Consider the following 18044-nt stretch of genomic DNA (forward strand, 5'->3'; position numbering starts at 1 on the left):
TTTGTAACAAACTTGGAAGTGACGGTGCTATATGCACAAGTACTAACTCTTACTGCAGGCTGTCACTTGATTAGCTAGCACAAGTTCGCTAGGAGCTTAAGCCAACTTCTATGAGTTCTTAGAAGAAGCTTTTAACTGTGATGGACAAAAGCTAACTCAAAAGAGGCTAGTCTACTTGCAGAAAGAAGATGAAAGCTGAAAGGAAACACAAACCCTAGTAAACCCTAGTTTTACCGATTAACCCTACTTGTGCAAGAAAAGAGATGTAAGCTACTGAAATGGATGACATTGGCTATTGAAGAGGTAAAATGCATGTGTTTAAGCTACTTCTGAAGGTAAATATGGAAAAATCATATTTTTGTATTTTTGAGCAATTTTATGCAGAATTATTATGCATGTGTTTTAACTATTGTTGACTGTGCAGTGGTTTATTGGTGAAAGGAAATGGACTGGGCATTTTCAAGATGTTGGGAAGGTGTGGAGAGGACCTAAGGGGTCCCTAGAACCCTTCTAGAGATTTCCACCATGCTCAAATCTCGAAAAATCTCTCGTGTGAACGTCTACAGGAGGCTGCAGGGGATCTATAGGAAATTCTATAGGAATATACCGAAAATGGTTTTTAGAGGTTTGATGAAAGAAAAATGGTGGGAAAGTGGAAATGAAGGGTGGTTAAGGATGTTAAGGGATCTAGGACCTGGTAGATGAAGCTCAGGAGTGATGAGGATGGTTGGATTTGTTCAAGGATGAAGAAAGCAATGTTGCACAAAAATGTGGAAATTAGAGCAAGTTGGGAAGTGTGGCGAATGAGGGAAAGAAATATTGAGCAGGGGACTAGAGTAGGTTGTATGATGGAGGAAGGATAGGCTGGAGTGTCTTACAGGCGTTATGCACATTACTTTCCGAAACTGATCCAAGCAAAGACTAAAAGACAAAGATTTATCTATTTTGACCTAATTTTGACCTAGAAACTAGAAACATGATGAACATAAATTTATAGACAAGAAATCATGCAAGATAGCTAGGTAAACTAAGTAAGAATAGATCTAAGCATGAAAACACAACTGATATCAACTTTTCCAACTCAAAATCTAACACTAGAAATTGCATTGGAAGGAAAAAAATAGTGTTTTTGTGGCAAAAAGTGTGCCTTGGTCTCAATTCATGGTCCCAAGGAGGGAGAAAGGAGATCAAGGATTTCTTGGTAGCCTTTTTGTGGATCTTTTCTGTTATCAAACTATCAAATCAACCTAAATCATGAACAACTATCTTAATCATAAAAAACAACCTAAGTAACAAAGCAAGATTTAACCTATATAACAGAAATTATTCTATGAATGCAGTAAAAACACATAAAAGTACACAAAGGAGGTACTGGGCACTTGGGTTGGGCCCAACCCCAAGAGCTACAGCCTCCTAAAAAAGATCAGAGTTGGTGAAAAGCTAGATTCATGTTCATTGATAAAAAAATAATAGTTACATCACAAAAATTGTCTGCAAGAAGAAGCTCGAAAATGTGCTGATATAGGGCTACACTAAAATGCAAAAATAGACTATCAAATGACTAAACTACTAAGGCTTGAATCCTTCCTACTTATGAAAATCAGGACTCCCAACGGTCCTCCTTAACTTTAGGAGCTTGGCTGCCCAAAACTGTAGTTAATCAACCAATTCACTAGACCTGCTCGGCTGCCCCTTGAAATCATCTTTGGTTTGCTGTTGAACTCTGAGCTAATGGTGGAGAACTCGAGGAAGGGGTCATTTAGTGCAGGAGACACCCCTCCTATAAATCATCAGCCTTGTTTATTTGAATTTGGCTGCCAATCTGCTCATAAATGCTTGATCTTGGTCCAAAAATGTCCAAAAATCTGCAATAAGCACATATTAGACTTGTGGTCAAGTGACTATTCCCATTCACTCAATTAACATAAATATATTCAAAAGCATACATAAAACTATGGATAATGGTGGATTAAATGAGAATAATAGGCAAAATGAGCCCATATAGTTACCCATTTCCGGGGCTCATCATGTTGGATATAGAAATAAATTCAATTCCTTGGCTATCTTATAATGAATAAAATTATGGGTACTACTAGAATCAATCAACACTATTACCTATTTTTTCTTGATATATCTTTCTATTTTGAGAGTTCGAGGAGTGGTAATTCTTGCAAATTATTTAAAAGATATGGTCAGATTCATTTCTTCTTTATTTGGGGTTGGTTCCTAGTGTATATCCTCTTCTTTTGATGTTTCTTGTTCCTTTTATTCCCACTCTTCACAATCTATGTAAAATAATTTATTCTCAGCACACTTATGACACTTAGTTTATTTTCTATCACAACCATAACACATCCCTTTTGCTATTTTTTCCTCCAATTGTTGTGGTGTCAACCTTGTAGGTTGTAGGAGGTTAGGAGGAGAAACACTTCAATTTATATATTTGTAAGTGGTATATTTCCTTGTTGCCATAATTTTGCTTTCAAATTTTCTTGCAACCTTGAATTTCTTCTCCAATGAATTAGGTTCCCAAAGGAAAACCTCATGTTGGTTGTTATCCTTTAAAGTCACTATGAATACATCAATCCTATGCTCCTCTGGAATATCATTTACCTTGATTTTCAATATTCAGAAGTCCTAAATGTGCTTTTCGATTTAACCCTTTTGTTTGAGATTTATCAATTGGCTAAAGAAGGTATTACTCTTTTCATCCTCATACATGCTACCAATTATTCCGCAAAAATTGTCCAAGTGACAATTGATTTAAGATAAAAAAGCCATCGATACCACACAAAATGATTTTGTTCTAAATATAAATATGCAATGTGTACCTTTTTTGTATGAGACACATCATGTAGGTCAAAGAACTTCTCCATCTACAATATCAATGTTACCAGATTCTTTCCATCAAACTTCTGCATATTAATCTTTGGAATATGGTTGGTCTTCATGCCAAATTTGGAGTCTCTAAAATCATGATTCACATTCTGTTTGTTCTCTTCATGAGTTTCATGAAATACCTTATCACTGCTAGGAAGCCTTTCTTCTAGAAACTTTTCCAAACATTCAAACCTTCTATGTTTGTTTTTAAACCATTCATGTCACTTCTTATACCATCCATTTCGCCTTTTATTTCTTATTTTACATCATCCATGTCCCCTTTTAGTTCATATTTGGTTTCTCTTTGTGAGAACAAAAGTTGTTGCACTTGGTCCCATAATTTTGATATATCATGTTGCAAATTTTCCTCTTCATGTGTCATAGTAGATCTTTTAGAGGGATTAATGGATGTAGAATTATTTTGTTTGGGAGGAATTCTAGAACCAAATACTAATATATATGCTTCAATATGCCATTTAAATAACTTAAAATTGATTTTTCAAACAAAATTTATGCAATTAAAAAAGAAACGCACCTTTTTCTTTCTTTTAGGAGCTCAATATTGAAATTGTTTTATCTATGTAATTTTAGCTCTCCAAATTCCTAAATTTAATCCTTTGGTAACACTATGGGTCTTCTTTCCAACACCACAATTCATACTAATAATGTACTCTTCAAGATAAATTTATTCCCAATCTCCCACAATGGCCTAATCATGGACTAGTTCAATAGAGTGAAATTGTACAGAATTCCATGTGTCACTTTTTCAACCTTAGGTCCTAAAAATAATACACGACAAACTAAAGTTCGTGCACTTTCTAAATTTTTTTATGAAGTTCAAATCTGATCTCTGTAAAGAACGTTATGATGATTTTCCCTAGGTCACCTATTTGAGACTAATTTCTGGAGCATGTAAAGACCCTATCTTCTTTTGACCATATCTTAGAAACTATAGCGAATCAAGATCTGAAAATTTTACAAAAAGTTCATAAAGATTTTGGCTTCATGTGGTAGATATTTCACCTTCTTAAGCCTTGTATAAAAATTTTTATAATGAAAATTCCAATTTGACCTATGTGAAGTAGCAAAACCATATAATACAAATCTCTGATTAATGTCATGCAACCAAATCACAAAATAGAAGAAAAGATAGACCAACGACTTGAAAATTAGCCTCTTTGAGGGGGAAAGCTCATTTACATCACATAAATGAACAATTCTTGGATGAATTGAATGACAAGACCTCCTTGGTATATATAGGATTATAAATGGTCATAATATCATCCTACATAACAATAATAATGTAAGGGCACAATAATAACAAATAGTGGGCTTCTATGACACACAACAATAACAATATGGGGGCTACATGGAAACAAAATTAACAATAAGGAGGCTATACTAACAATAACAATAAGGGGGGGATACACTAATACTATAGGGACCTAACACTAGGGTATAGTACCCACCCATCTAGGTCTTCAAGAAATTCTGAATCAAAAAACGACTTCCTCTCTTCTCCAAATTTTGTCTCTGGCTCCCATATCTCTATACGCACTTTCAATAGAATTGTGCTAAAATAATATGCCACAGACTCATGAGCGAACAACCTCTCTCCCCTTTTACCAAGCCATGAAGCACCCCCCCAACTCTTCTACTTCTTTGTATCTACCTCAGTGGAATCTCAGGATCACCAAGGGGTTGACTTCAGACTCTATGGGGATTACCTCTACTTGTAAAAGGATAGACAAACCAAACCCTTTGCCTCTCGACCAAGTCTAGACACCAACACACTAACTCGTCACAATAAACCTATATAAAATAATTCAATTTAGATAGCAAGCCACTTTAGCAGGTAGGGGGAAATACAAATTCAAATACCAGTTTACTTTCCTCCACCATTAGAAAAAACCGAAACGACCCCACAATACTAGACCAAATACAACTTAACAACCAGTGACTCAAGATACAATCCCTTTTCCAAATCCTGACGCAACAAGTAGACAACATAAACCACAACAAAACTCACCTACCCAAAACACGAAAACTACCCATGGTGTAGCTCAATAAGCACAAAACCAGAAAAACCAAGACCCAAGATAGAAAAAAAGAGAGACACAACTTCCAGATACACCTGACTTTCTAGGGCTAAAAAATACGAACACCTGGAAATAAATGCCCATAAAATTATAAACAAACAGCTAACCCAACCTGATAGAGGAACAATACAAAAAGAATAAACTTACAGGCCTGACTCTCCAGTCGACAAGGAGAAGGAAATAACTTCATCAACCAAAAAAAGCGTGAACACAAAACACCACCTTCATGCACTAGAAGGTGACTATACTCGAAGCTTCGCTCCTCCTCAAGAAAATCACTGGAAAATTCCACACATGGGAAGATCCCTTTCTCCTTTTCTTAGACATTATACTCCACGAGGCTGAGCAATAACCCACTAATATTTCATTCACCTCACTGGATGAACCACCAAATCTCCACCCCATCGCTAAAGACCCATGCCAAGGTTTTAATTGCACGCTCATGCATGCGAGGCAAATGTCACGTGCCTCCCACATTAATTGGAATATTGATTACTCGAGGATGGCGGGAAAAACAAGCCAGACTATCTAAATTAACACCCCCATTGGGGGATTATATATATGCACATCACATTAAAAAATTTGCATTATAGAAATTATAAAACATGTCAAAGAAATATATCATTCCCATATGTGAAATTAATACATCTATAAATAATAATATAAAGATTGCATATATCGTAGCATCAGATTCTATGGCATATTATCATTTTAACATAAAATAGACATTGTCTAAAATAATCAACTTCGCCTTTATCTACATACTCCACAAATTCAATAGTATGGGTGTACAAGATGATTTGTTGTTTCTTCTATACTTCCAATTAAATTTATAAACTAACAATTGTTCTCAACGAAGTAAAAAAACAAGAGTATTAAGAACACTTAAAATATATTTTTTCATGTCCAGTGAATACAAAATGATGTGAAGCAATTCATAGATGATTACTAAAGCGTTTTATAGATTATAACTTAATTGTATGATGCAGAGGGAACTCCAAAAATAATTTACCATTTATAGTCTAGTACACTAAATTTAGTAATGTTATAGACATAATAATTTGAGAAAACATAAAAAATGTAACAATTTAATGTAGGTCCAACAAGTGCATTAGTGTATTGTTCTTAGGGATAGCTGGTCATAGGTAATAATGTTCTACTAGTGGCTATGTTTTCCAATGGTTGACTAGTTTTATTATGGTTTGTCATGTTATTTACCATGGTCCACTATGATTGGACATGGTTGAAAATTTTAAACCTTGTCTAACTATTATTAACTATGGCAGACTAGTGACCATGTTGTTTATAGCTCAACATGGTTGACTTACTAATTATGTCACATTGAAACATTCATCACAGCTAAGTGTTTTAGATTTATATGTTCCCTAATGTTTTTGTGGCATCATTATAGTAATCAAGGGTTATATAATATTGACTTTGGTGGCCCATAGTTGACTATGGTTGAACATGAATAATCAAAGTTAACCATGTTTTTGTATCATTGAAAATGCTCAATGTTTAAGTATGGCCTTAGAGTGTTCACTGAGAGCTATTCAACTAGGAGTATATATGGGATTCTCTTCAGCGTTGTGGTCAAATAAGTATCATAATATTTTCTCAATAGAATCATTAGTGGGGTCTCCTTAAGCTTTCATAATCAGGAATTCACCCTCCGAGGGACAATTTTCTTAATGATAAACTCGTATCAATGGATCAACATCTTCTTTTTCTTCAAAAAATATAATCCTTGCTGCCTAGATAACAAACAATATTTTTCATCTTTAGAGACTTAAAGACGTGTATCTCATTGAATAAAAGTTCCTTTCCATGAGACACATTGCACATTTTCAAGATTTCCTTTAGTACAACAAACTACATATTGCACCACAAAGTCCTTTGGTTTTAACATATTGACTTTCCCCAAACTTTCATTTGTTGCAACATATCACATCAATTTCAATGTATTCCTGTCAAGAAAAGATCTAGTTTTTTTTTGTGTTTTGCGTCTTTTCTTTTTTGGGTTAAAAACACATTGTGTTGCACCCTTCTTCAAATCCTAAGTAAAATGTAATATATTGTCTGGAAAAAGATCTTTCATGCAAGGTGTAATAAAGAGTTGGTCATAGAAAAGATCTTGAGAGAATGTGATGTGTTGTATGGAGGAAATCTTTCATATAAGGCAATATATAAAAAGGAAACATTTTTTTTATCATAATGTGGTGTATTGCATGGAAAACAACTTTGTGTGAAACACATCACAAAGGTGATTTTTTTTTTGTTGTAGAAAGAAAAGTTGTTTTATCGATGAAAAATGCCCTACCATTCATTGTTTAAGAAATTTGATCATCTGAATTGTCTTAAAATGGACTAAAACCCATGGGACAACATTACTTGGGAAAAGTTCCTAAAGCTGAGGTGGAACTCTAACTTTTGACAAAGCTCTTACTAGATCTAGGAACAATTTCTATTGGGTAATGTGGTGGACTATGAGTGTTTCATACTCTAAGATAAAAATAAGAACTAACTAAACTAAACAATCAATATGCTTAAAATTTTTTATTATAATAAAATTATTTAATAAATAATAATATATATAATTATAATATTTATATATATAATAAGTTTTAGAATTATGTTGAAAATGTAAAAAATAACTTATTTTTAAAGCTTTTAAATGACAATGTTTCCAATATGTTGTAAGAAGTTATATGATATTCTTTGATTCAATAATCACTTTTAAGATATGGATCAAGCATAATAACTTTTACACGTGTGTGCATTCTTCTCAACAATCCACTCTTAGTCCTATACACATTCTCTCACTTCAACAATGTGTACAACTCATTGTTCGAACACTTCATCTTACATAGATAAATCTCTTCTCAACTTCTACTAATGTCTTGCACTTACACATCTTTCATATTAAGGGACACTTATTCCTAAATTGGTTTCATATTTATAAATGGTGTGAGAGCACCTTTAAAGCTTCTTCTCAGCACCTTACCTTATGACCAAGCACTGCAACTTTGTATTAACCTACCACTATTGTGATGAATCCAATATCTAGGCTATTTGTTGTGCACTTAGCTTTATCCACCATCGAATGGTTGGATGGTTGAATGCATATTTTCTAATGTAACTATGAACCATTGGAACCTTGTATAGTCTCATTTGCTTCACTTGAACATGGACCCAAATCATTTTCTAATGAACACACTTTCTTGATACCTAGATGGTTGAATACTTGAATAACTCTATTTACTCAATGTTGAACCTTGTAGCTAGAACTTGGATTTAAATTCCTTTGTTTGGATCCATATATAGGTCATTTTATCACAACTGTGATTTAGTTTTAATCCATATCACTAAATGCTTAAAGGACTCAGTGTGCTCCAAATGGTTAGGTAGAAATATGGTAAGGACCCCACTAGAGTTGGTCCTTCTATTTTGGTGAAAATGTTTTTCTCATGACTATTTTGAGAAAGTCAAAATACAGAAGAAACCTTTGCCAAACCACTACCGTAGCACAAATCTCGAGACTTCAAAACTTACCACATGGGCTACCATGCCATCGCCATGTCATCTACCAAATTAGTATATTTCCATGTGGTGTTCCTTGCTACTACCACATGTCTGAGTATCTACCATGTGTCACCTGCCACTTGTCCAAATAGCCACCCAAAGACACTAGAAATGAGTGCCATGTGTTATCTCCTCATGCTTCCACGTCAACTACTTTGTCACCTAGCATCCATATAATTTAGAATACCTGTTCTACCATGTCATCTTTGGATATAGAGATATCAATGAGTCTTCATGCCTTTGAATAAGGCCGAGGTTCCCAAGGTCTCATGGGATCTTAGCCTGCGGTTTCTAGTTGATTAGCCCTTTGTGACCAAGGGCGATGACCAAGGGCTTACCTCGTCATCCTTCTCAACCATATTGGTCTTTTGAATGAGACCTATCCTAAGATTTCTACCTTTCTATAAGTCCATGGTGTTTGGGATCCAATTGGCCCTATATGATTGGTTGTTTACTAATGACAACTTATTTCTCCATTAATTCATGACAAGAAACTTAACTATTGAAAGTTGTACCAATTTACCATTATATCAAAAATGTGGGTATTACCCCATTTTTCTCCTTCACACCCTTATGCATGCTTTCATCCTTTCTCCATTGACATTAATGCCAAATTCATCAACAATAGTGAGGAAAAATATGATTATTTATGGAGATTGGGAATAAACATTTTGTCCTAATAATATTAACTAGTATTTCCCTAAAATGGATCTCGAACCAATGGCCTATGTCGGCATGTTACTTAGTGTTAATAACTAGGAAAATGTGGAAAATTAGAATCTGCACATGTGTAACTGGAGCATCATATCATGTATTATTATGACTATAGGGTATGTGTAGAATAAGGAGGGTTATAAGGATTTGAAGGTACAAGGTCTCATAAGATGTGTAAATCAGGGTTAAAAGGCATCCTTGACCCACATTTTAAATTTCATATTTTGTCCTCTCAACTACCTATTGTGTTGGAGGGATTTTTGCAAGAACTCAATAATACAACTCTTTCTAGTTCAGATGCTTCTGAGACATTAAAACAATTGGGCATTCATATGGTGGACATAATGAAAGAATTAGTGAACTTGTGGGGAGTTCCTACTTATGAGACATTTCTTAACTTTGATAGAGTTGAGAGAGAGTTGGAAGTTAACTATCTTCAAAATATGTAGTTGATTCTTTTATCCCTAGTTCATTTCTTGCCAAGAAAGTTGCAGAAAGAATGAAAAATTATTTTCTTAAATGTATGGAGAGAATGGTAGAAAGTGAAAACTATAAGGTTCAGGTAGTCAATGCACGGGTATGGTTCATCACCCTAATTGGAGGTCATCTTCTAGAAAACAAGTTCGTTTTAAATTGCATGCTAAAAATACTAGAACATACTTTCCTTGATACAAAATTTGATATATGGATTGAATATTAAGCTACATGGAAATACATGGTTGATATTTTAGTTCCATCTTTTTGGGAGAATTGGATGAGAGAATGTGTGTTGGAAAATAAGCCAAGATTGATAACGACTCATTTGGTGGAAAGGAACTAAGAGCCATTAGTACAACTTACTTCAAAGTGCATAAAAGTTTTGACGACACCCCTAGTCGGTACATTGATTGTCACAGAGTTAGAAGAAACTAGAATTTATGTTTGAATTTATGTGTCCATATTTTGCAAAGGCTTAGTTTCTTTATAAATAGAATATCTTCTATGCAAAATATTTTTGTTCCACTATTTGAGTCTATATTTAAATATGGAAGGAATAGTTGGGCCATGTGGGTTTGGGATTCTTATGTTGGTCTCTTTAAAGAGTTCGTTCCTCTAAAGATTAAGGACACAACCATAGACAAGTTCTTCCCATATAATGTTAGCTTATTAAATGGCCAAGGTGGAGGATTTTCCATTTGGATTTCTCACTAAAAATATTTGAAATCTTGTGGAAATATTATGTTGGAGACGTTGCAAGCTCTAGTAAGAGAAAACCATGCTTGAATATTGTATTAATTATATGGAAGTGGGTGTTAAAAAATTTAGATATGGAGACAAAAAAATATTTGAGTACTCAAGTGATCATCAAGTTGGGGTTCACATTAGGGGAATTTTGAGGTCTAAAATGGTCCTCCTATGGAAAATAGTAAAATAATAAAATAAGGGCTATGAATTTTTCAAGAAAAAAAAAAGAAACTGTTTTTTATTATTATTATAATTAACTTATCTACTTGTAGGTTTACTTAAATATCAGGTGTAAGCACTGATTGGATGTGGAATTAAATTCCACATCCAACGAGTACCCAATATGCATAGTCTTGAGTAGACCCACATAAAAAAATCTTGAAAATGCATGGAAAAAGCATGTTGACCACACTTTTTTCATGTATTTTAAAATTTTCTTTTATGTGAGTGTACTCACGGGTAATCATTGTATGTGGAATTTAATTCTGCATCCAATGGGTGTCTACACTTGACATTTGAGTAAACCTCCAAGGAGATAAGAAAAAATAACAATTTAAAAAATTATTTTTCTTCTTTTCCCTCCAAAATATTTTCCCTAGGGATGGCATCATCATCTTGAATCCTTTGGTTCTTTTAAAGTTAATTTTGTTAGTACATGTTTTGTTTTCAAGCCTATTTTTTTACCTAAAAATTCCCCTAATGGCTAATCCTAAGGGGACTAGGAGGGGAAGAGATGACTTGTTTGCATCACCTTTGTTATTATTTGCTTGCATTATGTCTTTCATCTAAAAGGTCAAGAAAATATCATATAAGCTTGAAGTTCCTATGTTATTTAATGCTCTTCCTACTTTTGAAGAAATTTAGGTTTTCACTAGGGATTTTAGCAAAGTTCATAATATGATACTTCGTAGTTCATTGATGATTAAATCATACCACTCCCAACAAAATTCAAAACAAAAAGTGTTTAGGAATACCATGTTGATATAAAAAATCTCATTAGTTGTGATTTTTCTAAAATAGTGGACATTCATCATTAGTTTGCAACTATATACGAAATACTTGTTCCATGTCTATTAAGGGAAGCATGTGAATTTAAAAATAGAGATGCCATGATAGGGCCTTCTTGGCTTAATGGTATTGATGCAACAAGTACTATGGACCAACCTAGGAATTTCATGAACACTCTATCTCTTGCTGCCATGTTTCTTTTGTTAATGTATGAAGTTTAAAAGTTTGATGCGGAAAATTTTCATGCCACTGTAAGGGGTCTATGAGGAATTAATTTCTCTCTCCAATTCCTTACATACTGAATATGACATTCTCTTATTTATTTAGATACTTCCAAATCCTTTTGTGAAATGGCTCTATGCATATTGAGATCTTGAAATCATTCTACTAAGAACACAATGGTACTAGAACAAAGATAAAATTACAAGTTAAAAATAGATGGGAAACTTTCCATGTATATGTGAGATTGTCACGAGACTTTTGGATCTTAATAATGACACAAACATCATTGGTTTTAATAGTTGCGTGGAAGTAAACATTATAGATCTTGTATCTAGGTTTTGATTACAACATGGGAATGTTAATGTCATAAAAAAGAAAGAAGTTTGAGGATGTTTAAAGTTATGAGTACAACAATGTTTAGTTGACATCATGTTAGGTCCCTATAATACTAGTTTATCCCCCATATTGTTCTTGTTATTATTGTTATGTAGGCCCTAATTATATTTTGACCCTTTAGACTCCTATATATACCAAGGAGGTTTTGTCATTTGAATCATCCAATAATTGTTCATTTATGTGATGTAAAGGGAGTTTCCCCCTTCAAAGTTTCTTATTATCTAGTCGTTGATCTATATTTTCTTATGTTTTGTGTTATTTTGATCTAGATACATAACATTTGGTATAAGAGCTCTGGGTCCTAGGGTTTTGCTATTTCAAACTGGTCATCATGTAATTTTCACTATAACGTTTCTTTTGCGAAGCTTCAGATCGTGAAATTACTACCACATGAAGGCGAAATCTTGATTAACATATGGCTACAATTTCATACCTTGGTTCACTAAATTTTTGGAACATGGTCCAAGGAAGTTAGGATTTTCACATGCTCCAGAATTTAGTCTCAAACAAGTGCTCCAGGAAAAATCACCATAACTTTCTCTTTGAGCATAAGATTTCAATTTCATAAAAAATGACTGAATATGAACAGACTGTAATATTTTATGTATTATTTTTAGGGCCAAATATTAAAACATGACATGTGGCATACTATACGAGTTCACTCCACTAAACCATTCCATAATCAAGTCATCATGGGAGATTTGACATAAATTCATCTTGAATAATCCAATTTTATTCTAACTCATGGGGTTGGAAATAATACATATAGGGATACCAAAATATGTAATTTCAACCGTGGGGGGCTAAAATCAGAAAGATACAATAGCTACAAGGTCATCCTTACAAACGAGCTCAAAATCAAGCTCTTAAAAGGTCTGTATTTTTAAATTTACATAACTTTTGTTTGAAAAATCATTTTAGGTGGTATCAATGGCTTTGTTCTCATAAATCACTTGTCACCTGAACAATGTTTATAGAGGAATGGATAACACATTATGAGGATACAAAGAGAAATACCTTCTTTATCAAATTGATAAATATCAAACAAAAGGGTTTAGTTGAGCAAATTAATATTAGATTACCTCATCAAGTTTGGGAGGGAAAAAAGAAAAAACTACTTTTTTAACTTGTATTTTCAACTTATCTCCTTATGAGTTTACTAAAATTTCGAGCTAGAGCACTCGTTGGATGTGGAATTTAATGTTACACCCAAGGAGTACCCATGTTGATTACTACTAATGGACTCTACTACACGAAAAAAATGAAATACATGAAAAGTACATGATTGCAATCACATTTTTCGTGTAGTAGGGTCCATCTAAAGTATGAAACATGGGTACTCCTTAGATGAAAAGTTAAATTCCACATCCAACAAGTGCACCCGCTCGAAATTTGAGTAAAACCATAGGCAAATAAGTTGAAAATACGAGTTGAAAAAGTTAATTTTTTACTTTTTATTTTTACCTTTTAACTCCAAAAATGTTGAATCATCCCCCATGGTTGACATATCTATTGTTCTTATAAAGTTTATTTTTGTTGCACATTTTTGTTTGAGGACTAGTTTTTACCTCAAAATTTCTCTAATAAAAGATTGAATATCAAGGTAATTGATATTCCAAAGGAGCATATAACTAATGTCTTCATAGATACATTAAAGGATAAAATCCAACATGAGGTTTGCCTTGAATAAACTAAGTCATTGGAGAGTGCATTCAAAGTGGCAAGGAAATTTGAATGAAAAATTATGGTGACAAGGAGATCTACCACTCACTACAAAGATGGAATTTTTGTCATTCCTAGCTTCCCACAACCTACAAGGTTGACACCATAAGAACTCGAAGAAAAAGGAAGAAAAGGGCTTTGTTATAGTTGTGATATAAAATACACTAATGATCATGAGTGTGCTGAGAATAAGTTATTTTACATAGGCCCTGAAGAGGAGGAACAAAAGGAAAAAAAAACATAACAAGAATAAGGTATACACTAGTAACCAACCCCTGAGGTTGAAAAAGAAGAAATGAATCCAACCATATCTTATAATGCATTGGAAGGAATAACCACTCCTAAAAAGATCAAGATAGAAGGATATATCAAGAAGGAAAAGGTAATGGTGCTGATTGATTTAGGTAGTACCCATAATTTTATTCATTGCAAGATAACTAAGGATTTGAATTGATTTTTATATCTAGCGCCAAAGTGTCAAGTAATGGTTGCAAATGGAGGAACTCTAAATTTCTCAAGTAAGTGCCATAATATAAATATAACCATGGGGGGTTATGTATTGAATAGTTTGATGCTTTCCATTCCAATCGGTGGTGTTGATGTTTTATTAGCAGTCTTGTTATAGACATTTTTGGGAACTACAACCCCAAGCATAAAATGTCCATAAACAAAGGGCTCCTAAGTCCCTAAAGGTGTTGTTCCAACCCCTAAAAGAACAAGGTCAACTGATTACAGCTTCTCCCAGAAGTTCTCCATGAAAAACTATTCAGAACTGGTCAAAACTGGACCATTTCACCTGCTCCATAGGCAAAGTGCGTTGCATCTCACCTAAATACACACAGTAGGTGCGTTTCATTTCAAAAAGCCCTTCTATGGGGTACGATGGGTGAGAAGAGACAAATGGCAGGGTCAATCCGCAAGTTGGAGAAGCATGGAATCTTCCAGAAACTTCTCCCGTGACACTTGCCTCTCTGAATTCGACGAGGGATGAGTAAGAGATCATAAATCTCCAAGTGGAATCAAGAACTATCAGAGGGAAGACACTAATCAAATCACAAGCTGACTCATCTCCCTTGCAGACATCTATATATGGATCCCTCATCCCAGATATCCGAAGGTTGGAATTTTGCATCTTGTAAGGAATTATTGTCGGTTTCTTGAGGCAATATCATAGTGTTGGGTGATCTAAGCTTTTCATGAGGTGAAGAAGGGCTTACTCGCTGAGAGGATGATGCTGGGTCAGAACAATTGGTTGTAACTCTCTTGGCTCTTTCTTGATTATCAATAAAGTTATTCAAGTTTTCCTCCATACTCTTGTGTGATTCATGTTTTATGCATTTGTATGGTCAATTTACATCTGATGCTAAATTGTTTATGATAATAGATCTATGTTCTTGTATAGTGTTATGTTGCTTTGATTCTACAGGTACTCTGTGAAGCTGGGTATACAAGAAGGCAAGTGGCAAAGGACTATCAGAAGAGAGAGGAATCGAACAAAGAACCAAGTGCAAGACAGAGGTTGGTCTCTTTTATTCTTCTCTCATCTATCTTTCATAAAGGGAAACGAAATTAGTTTTACTTTGTTTGTTTCTAAGGTAGCTACTAGCCTTAGTGGGATTACCAGTTCTACATAGACACTATTCCCGGTAACAAGTCTAATGGTTACAATCTTTGGGGACAAAAACTTTTAATTTTCGACGTTTCTTGATTTTGTTTTGGGAAGGAAATAAAATTGAATTAATAGGTATCACAAGAAAACTTGAGAAGATAATAATCTCTAATGGCATGAAAAATGTTTTGATGAAGGAACAATGAGTGGTAATTGCAAAATTATGCTCACTAGATGTTCAAACATCTAAGCCATCTATTTCTCAAGATCTTGAAAGAGTCCTTGACAATAATTCCAAGGTATTTGAGACTCCTAAATGTCTCCCACCTATTCACAGTCATGATCATGTTATTCATCTGATTCTAGGAAGTGTTCCTCCAAACATCAAACCTTACAAATATGCATATGCCCAAAAGAGTGAAATTGAATGTATGGTTACAGAAATGCTAGAAGCGGGTATAATTCAACCTAGCCAAAGTTCTTTCTCTTCTCTAGCAGTATTGGTGCACAAGAAGGATGGATCATGGCATATGGGTCTACATTATATAGAGCTTAATGAGCTCACTATTAAAGATAAATTTCTCATTCCTGTCATTGATGAATTTTTAGATGAACTACATGGAGCAATTTACTTCACCAAGTTGGAACTTCATTCAGGATATCATCATTATAATGAAGACAAAAGACATTTCAAAAACAACATTCATAACTCATGAAATACATTATGAATTTATGGTCATGCATTTTGGCCTTACTAATGCACCTTCCACATTTCAAGGTTTGACGAATTCTACTTTTGAACCTTTCTTTAGAAAATTTTTGCTAATATTTTTTATGATATAATAATCTACAATGAGTCTTGAAAAGGTCCTGTTCAACATGTTGACACGGTGCTAAAACTATTGGAGGAGAGACATTTGTATGAAAAACCCTTCAAATTTTTCATACAACCCTTGGAATATTTAGGTCATATTATATCTCATGATGAGGTTAAGGTAGACCCTAAAAAAATTAAATCCATAAAAGAATGGAAAATCCAACAACCTTAAGGAATCTTCGAGGATTTCTTTGGTTCACAGACTATTATCACAAGTTTGTTAAGAATTATGGGAAAAAGGTTGCACCTCTAACAACATTACTGAAGAAAGATGTGTTTTTTTGGAATCTAGAATAAACTAATGAATTTGAACATCTTAAAGAGGCAATATGCCAAGCTGTTGTGGGGAAAAATGCCTATGCAGGACGATCCTATCCACCTAAGGTGTGACAGTGCCTTAGCAACAAACGAGTACAGCTATTCTGGTTTCTTCCTTTATGAAATGTGAAAGAAGAGAGATCAATAGACTTACCGGTGTCTTCCGTTTGTCCCTCGATCCGGTCTCTCTTCTCTTTGGGAGTTCACAGCTACTTGCCTTCTTGCTTGTCCAGCTTCAACGGGTTCCTGCAAGATCACAAGAGAACAACTACTTGTGACAAGAGAAGAACACTACACAAAGACAGATATTCACATTCATAACTAGTTTAGGATTAGAAATAAACTAAACATACTAATGCATTCATACATAAAAAATACATCAACATATAGGAGAAACCAAGATAGCTTTATTGATGAATAACAAGGTTCAGGAAGAGATACAACCCAGAGGGCTCCAATCCAGCATCTCCTTCCCAGCAAATGGAATTCCTATCTTCACCCCCTTCAAAGCATTAAGCACCCAATGATTCCAATCTCAAACCAACAACAATTCTTTCCAATAACGAAATTCCAGCCTGTAGATCTCATGGAGGAGAGATCCATATATAGATGTTTGGAGAGAGGATGAGTCAGCTTGAGATCTGACTAGTGTCCTCTCCCTCTGTCAGTTCTTGAGTCCACTTGGAGGTTCTTGCTTCCACTTGGAGATTTGGAACCTGTTACTCATCACCAGTCGAATTCCCTGAGGCAAGTGTCATTTTGGAAGCTTCCTGGATTTTGACACCTTGAGAAATGAGCCTGCCACTTGTCCATTCTCGTTCAGCGCAGGTAGCCAGTGTTCCAGTTGACATTCAACGCAGGTATCCAGTGTTGTCTTTGACATTCAGCGCAAAGAGCTAGTGTAGCCACTGAAATGATCCTGAATTGACTTGTTTTTGAGCAGTTTCTGGTGGAGAACTTCTGTGAATTGCTGTGGTTTGTTAGCCTTATTCCTATAGGGGTAGGAACAACATGTTTAGGGACTTTGGATCCCTTAGATTATGGACATTTCATGCTCAATGCTGTAAGGCACAAAAATGTCTATAACACAAGCTCCAGTCTTAGTTACATCAGAATTCACAACCTTTATTTTGGAATTTGATGCCTCAGGAAATGGCATTGGTGTTGTTTTAATGCAAGAGGGAAGATCCATTTCTTTTGAAAATCATCCAATCAAGGGAAAGCATTTAAACAAACCTATTATGAGAAGGAAATCTTGTAAATACTACACTCTTTGAAGCAATGGCGCCCTTACCTAATGGAAAGACATTTCACGGTTAAAATAGATTAGGATAGTATTAAATACTTATTGGAACAAATTTTATCTTTAGAAGAGTAGAAAAAATGGATCACA

This window comes from Pinus tabuliformis, chromosome 2_1 (assembly GCF_031772625.1).
Source record: "Pinus tabuliformis cultivar Carrire ecotype Pingquan chromosome 2_1, CPIR1, whole genome shotgun sequence".
NCBI classification, from domain to species: domain Eukaryota; kingdom Viridiplantae; phylum Streptophyta; class Pinopsida; order Pinales; family Pinaceae; genus Pinus; species Pinus tabuliformis.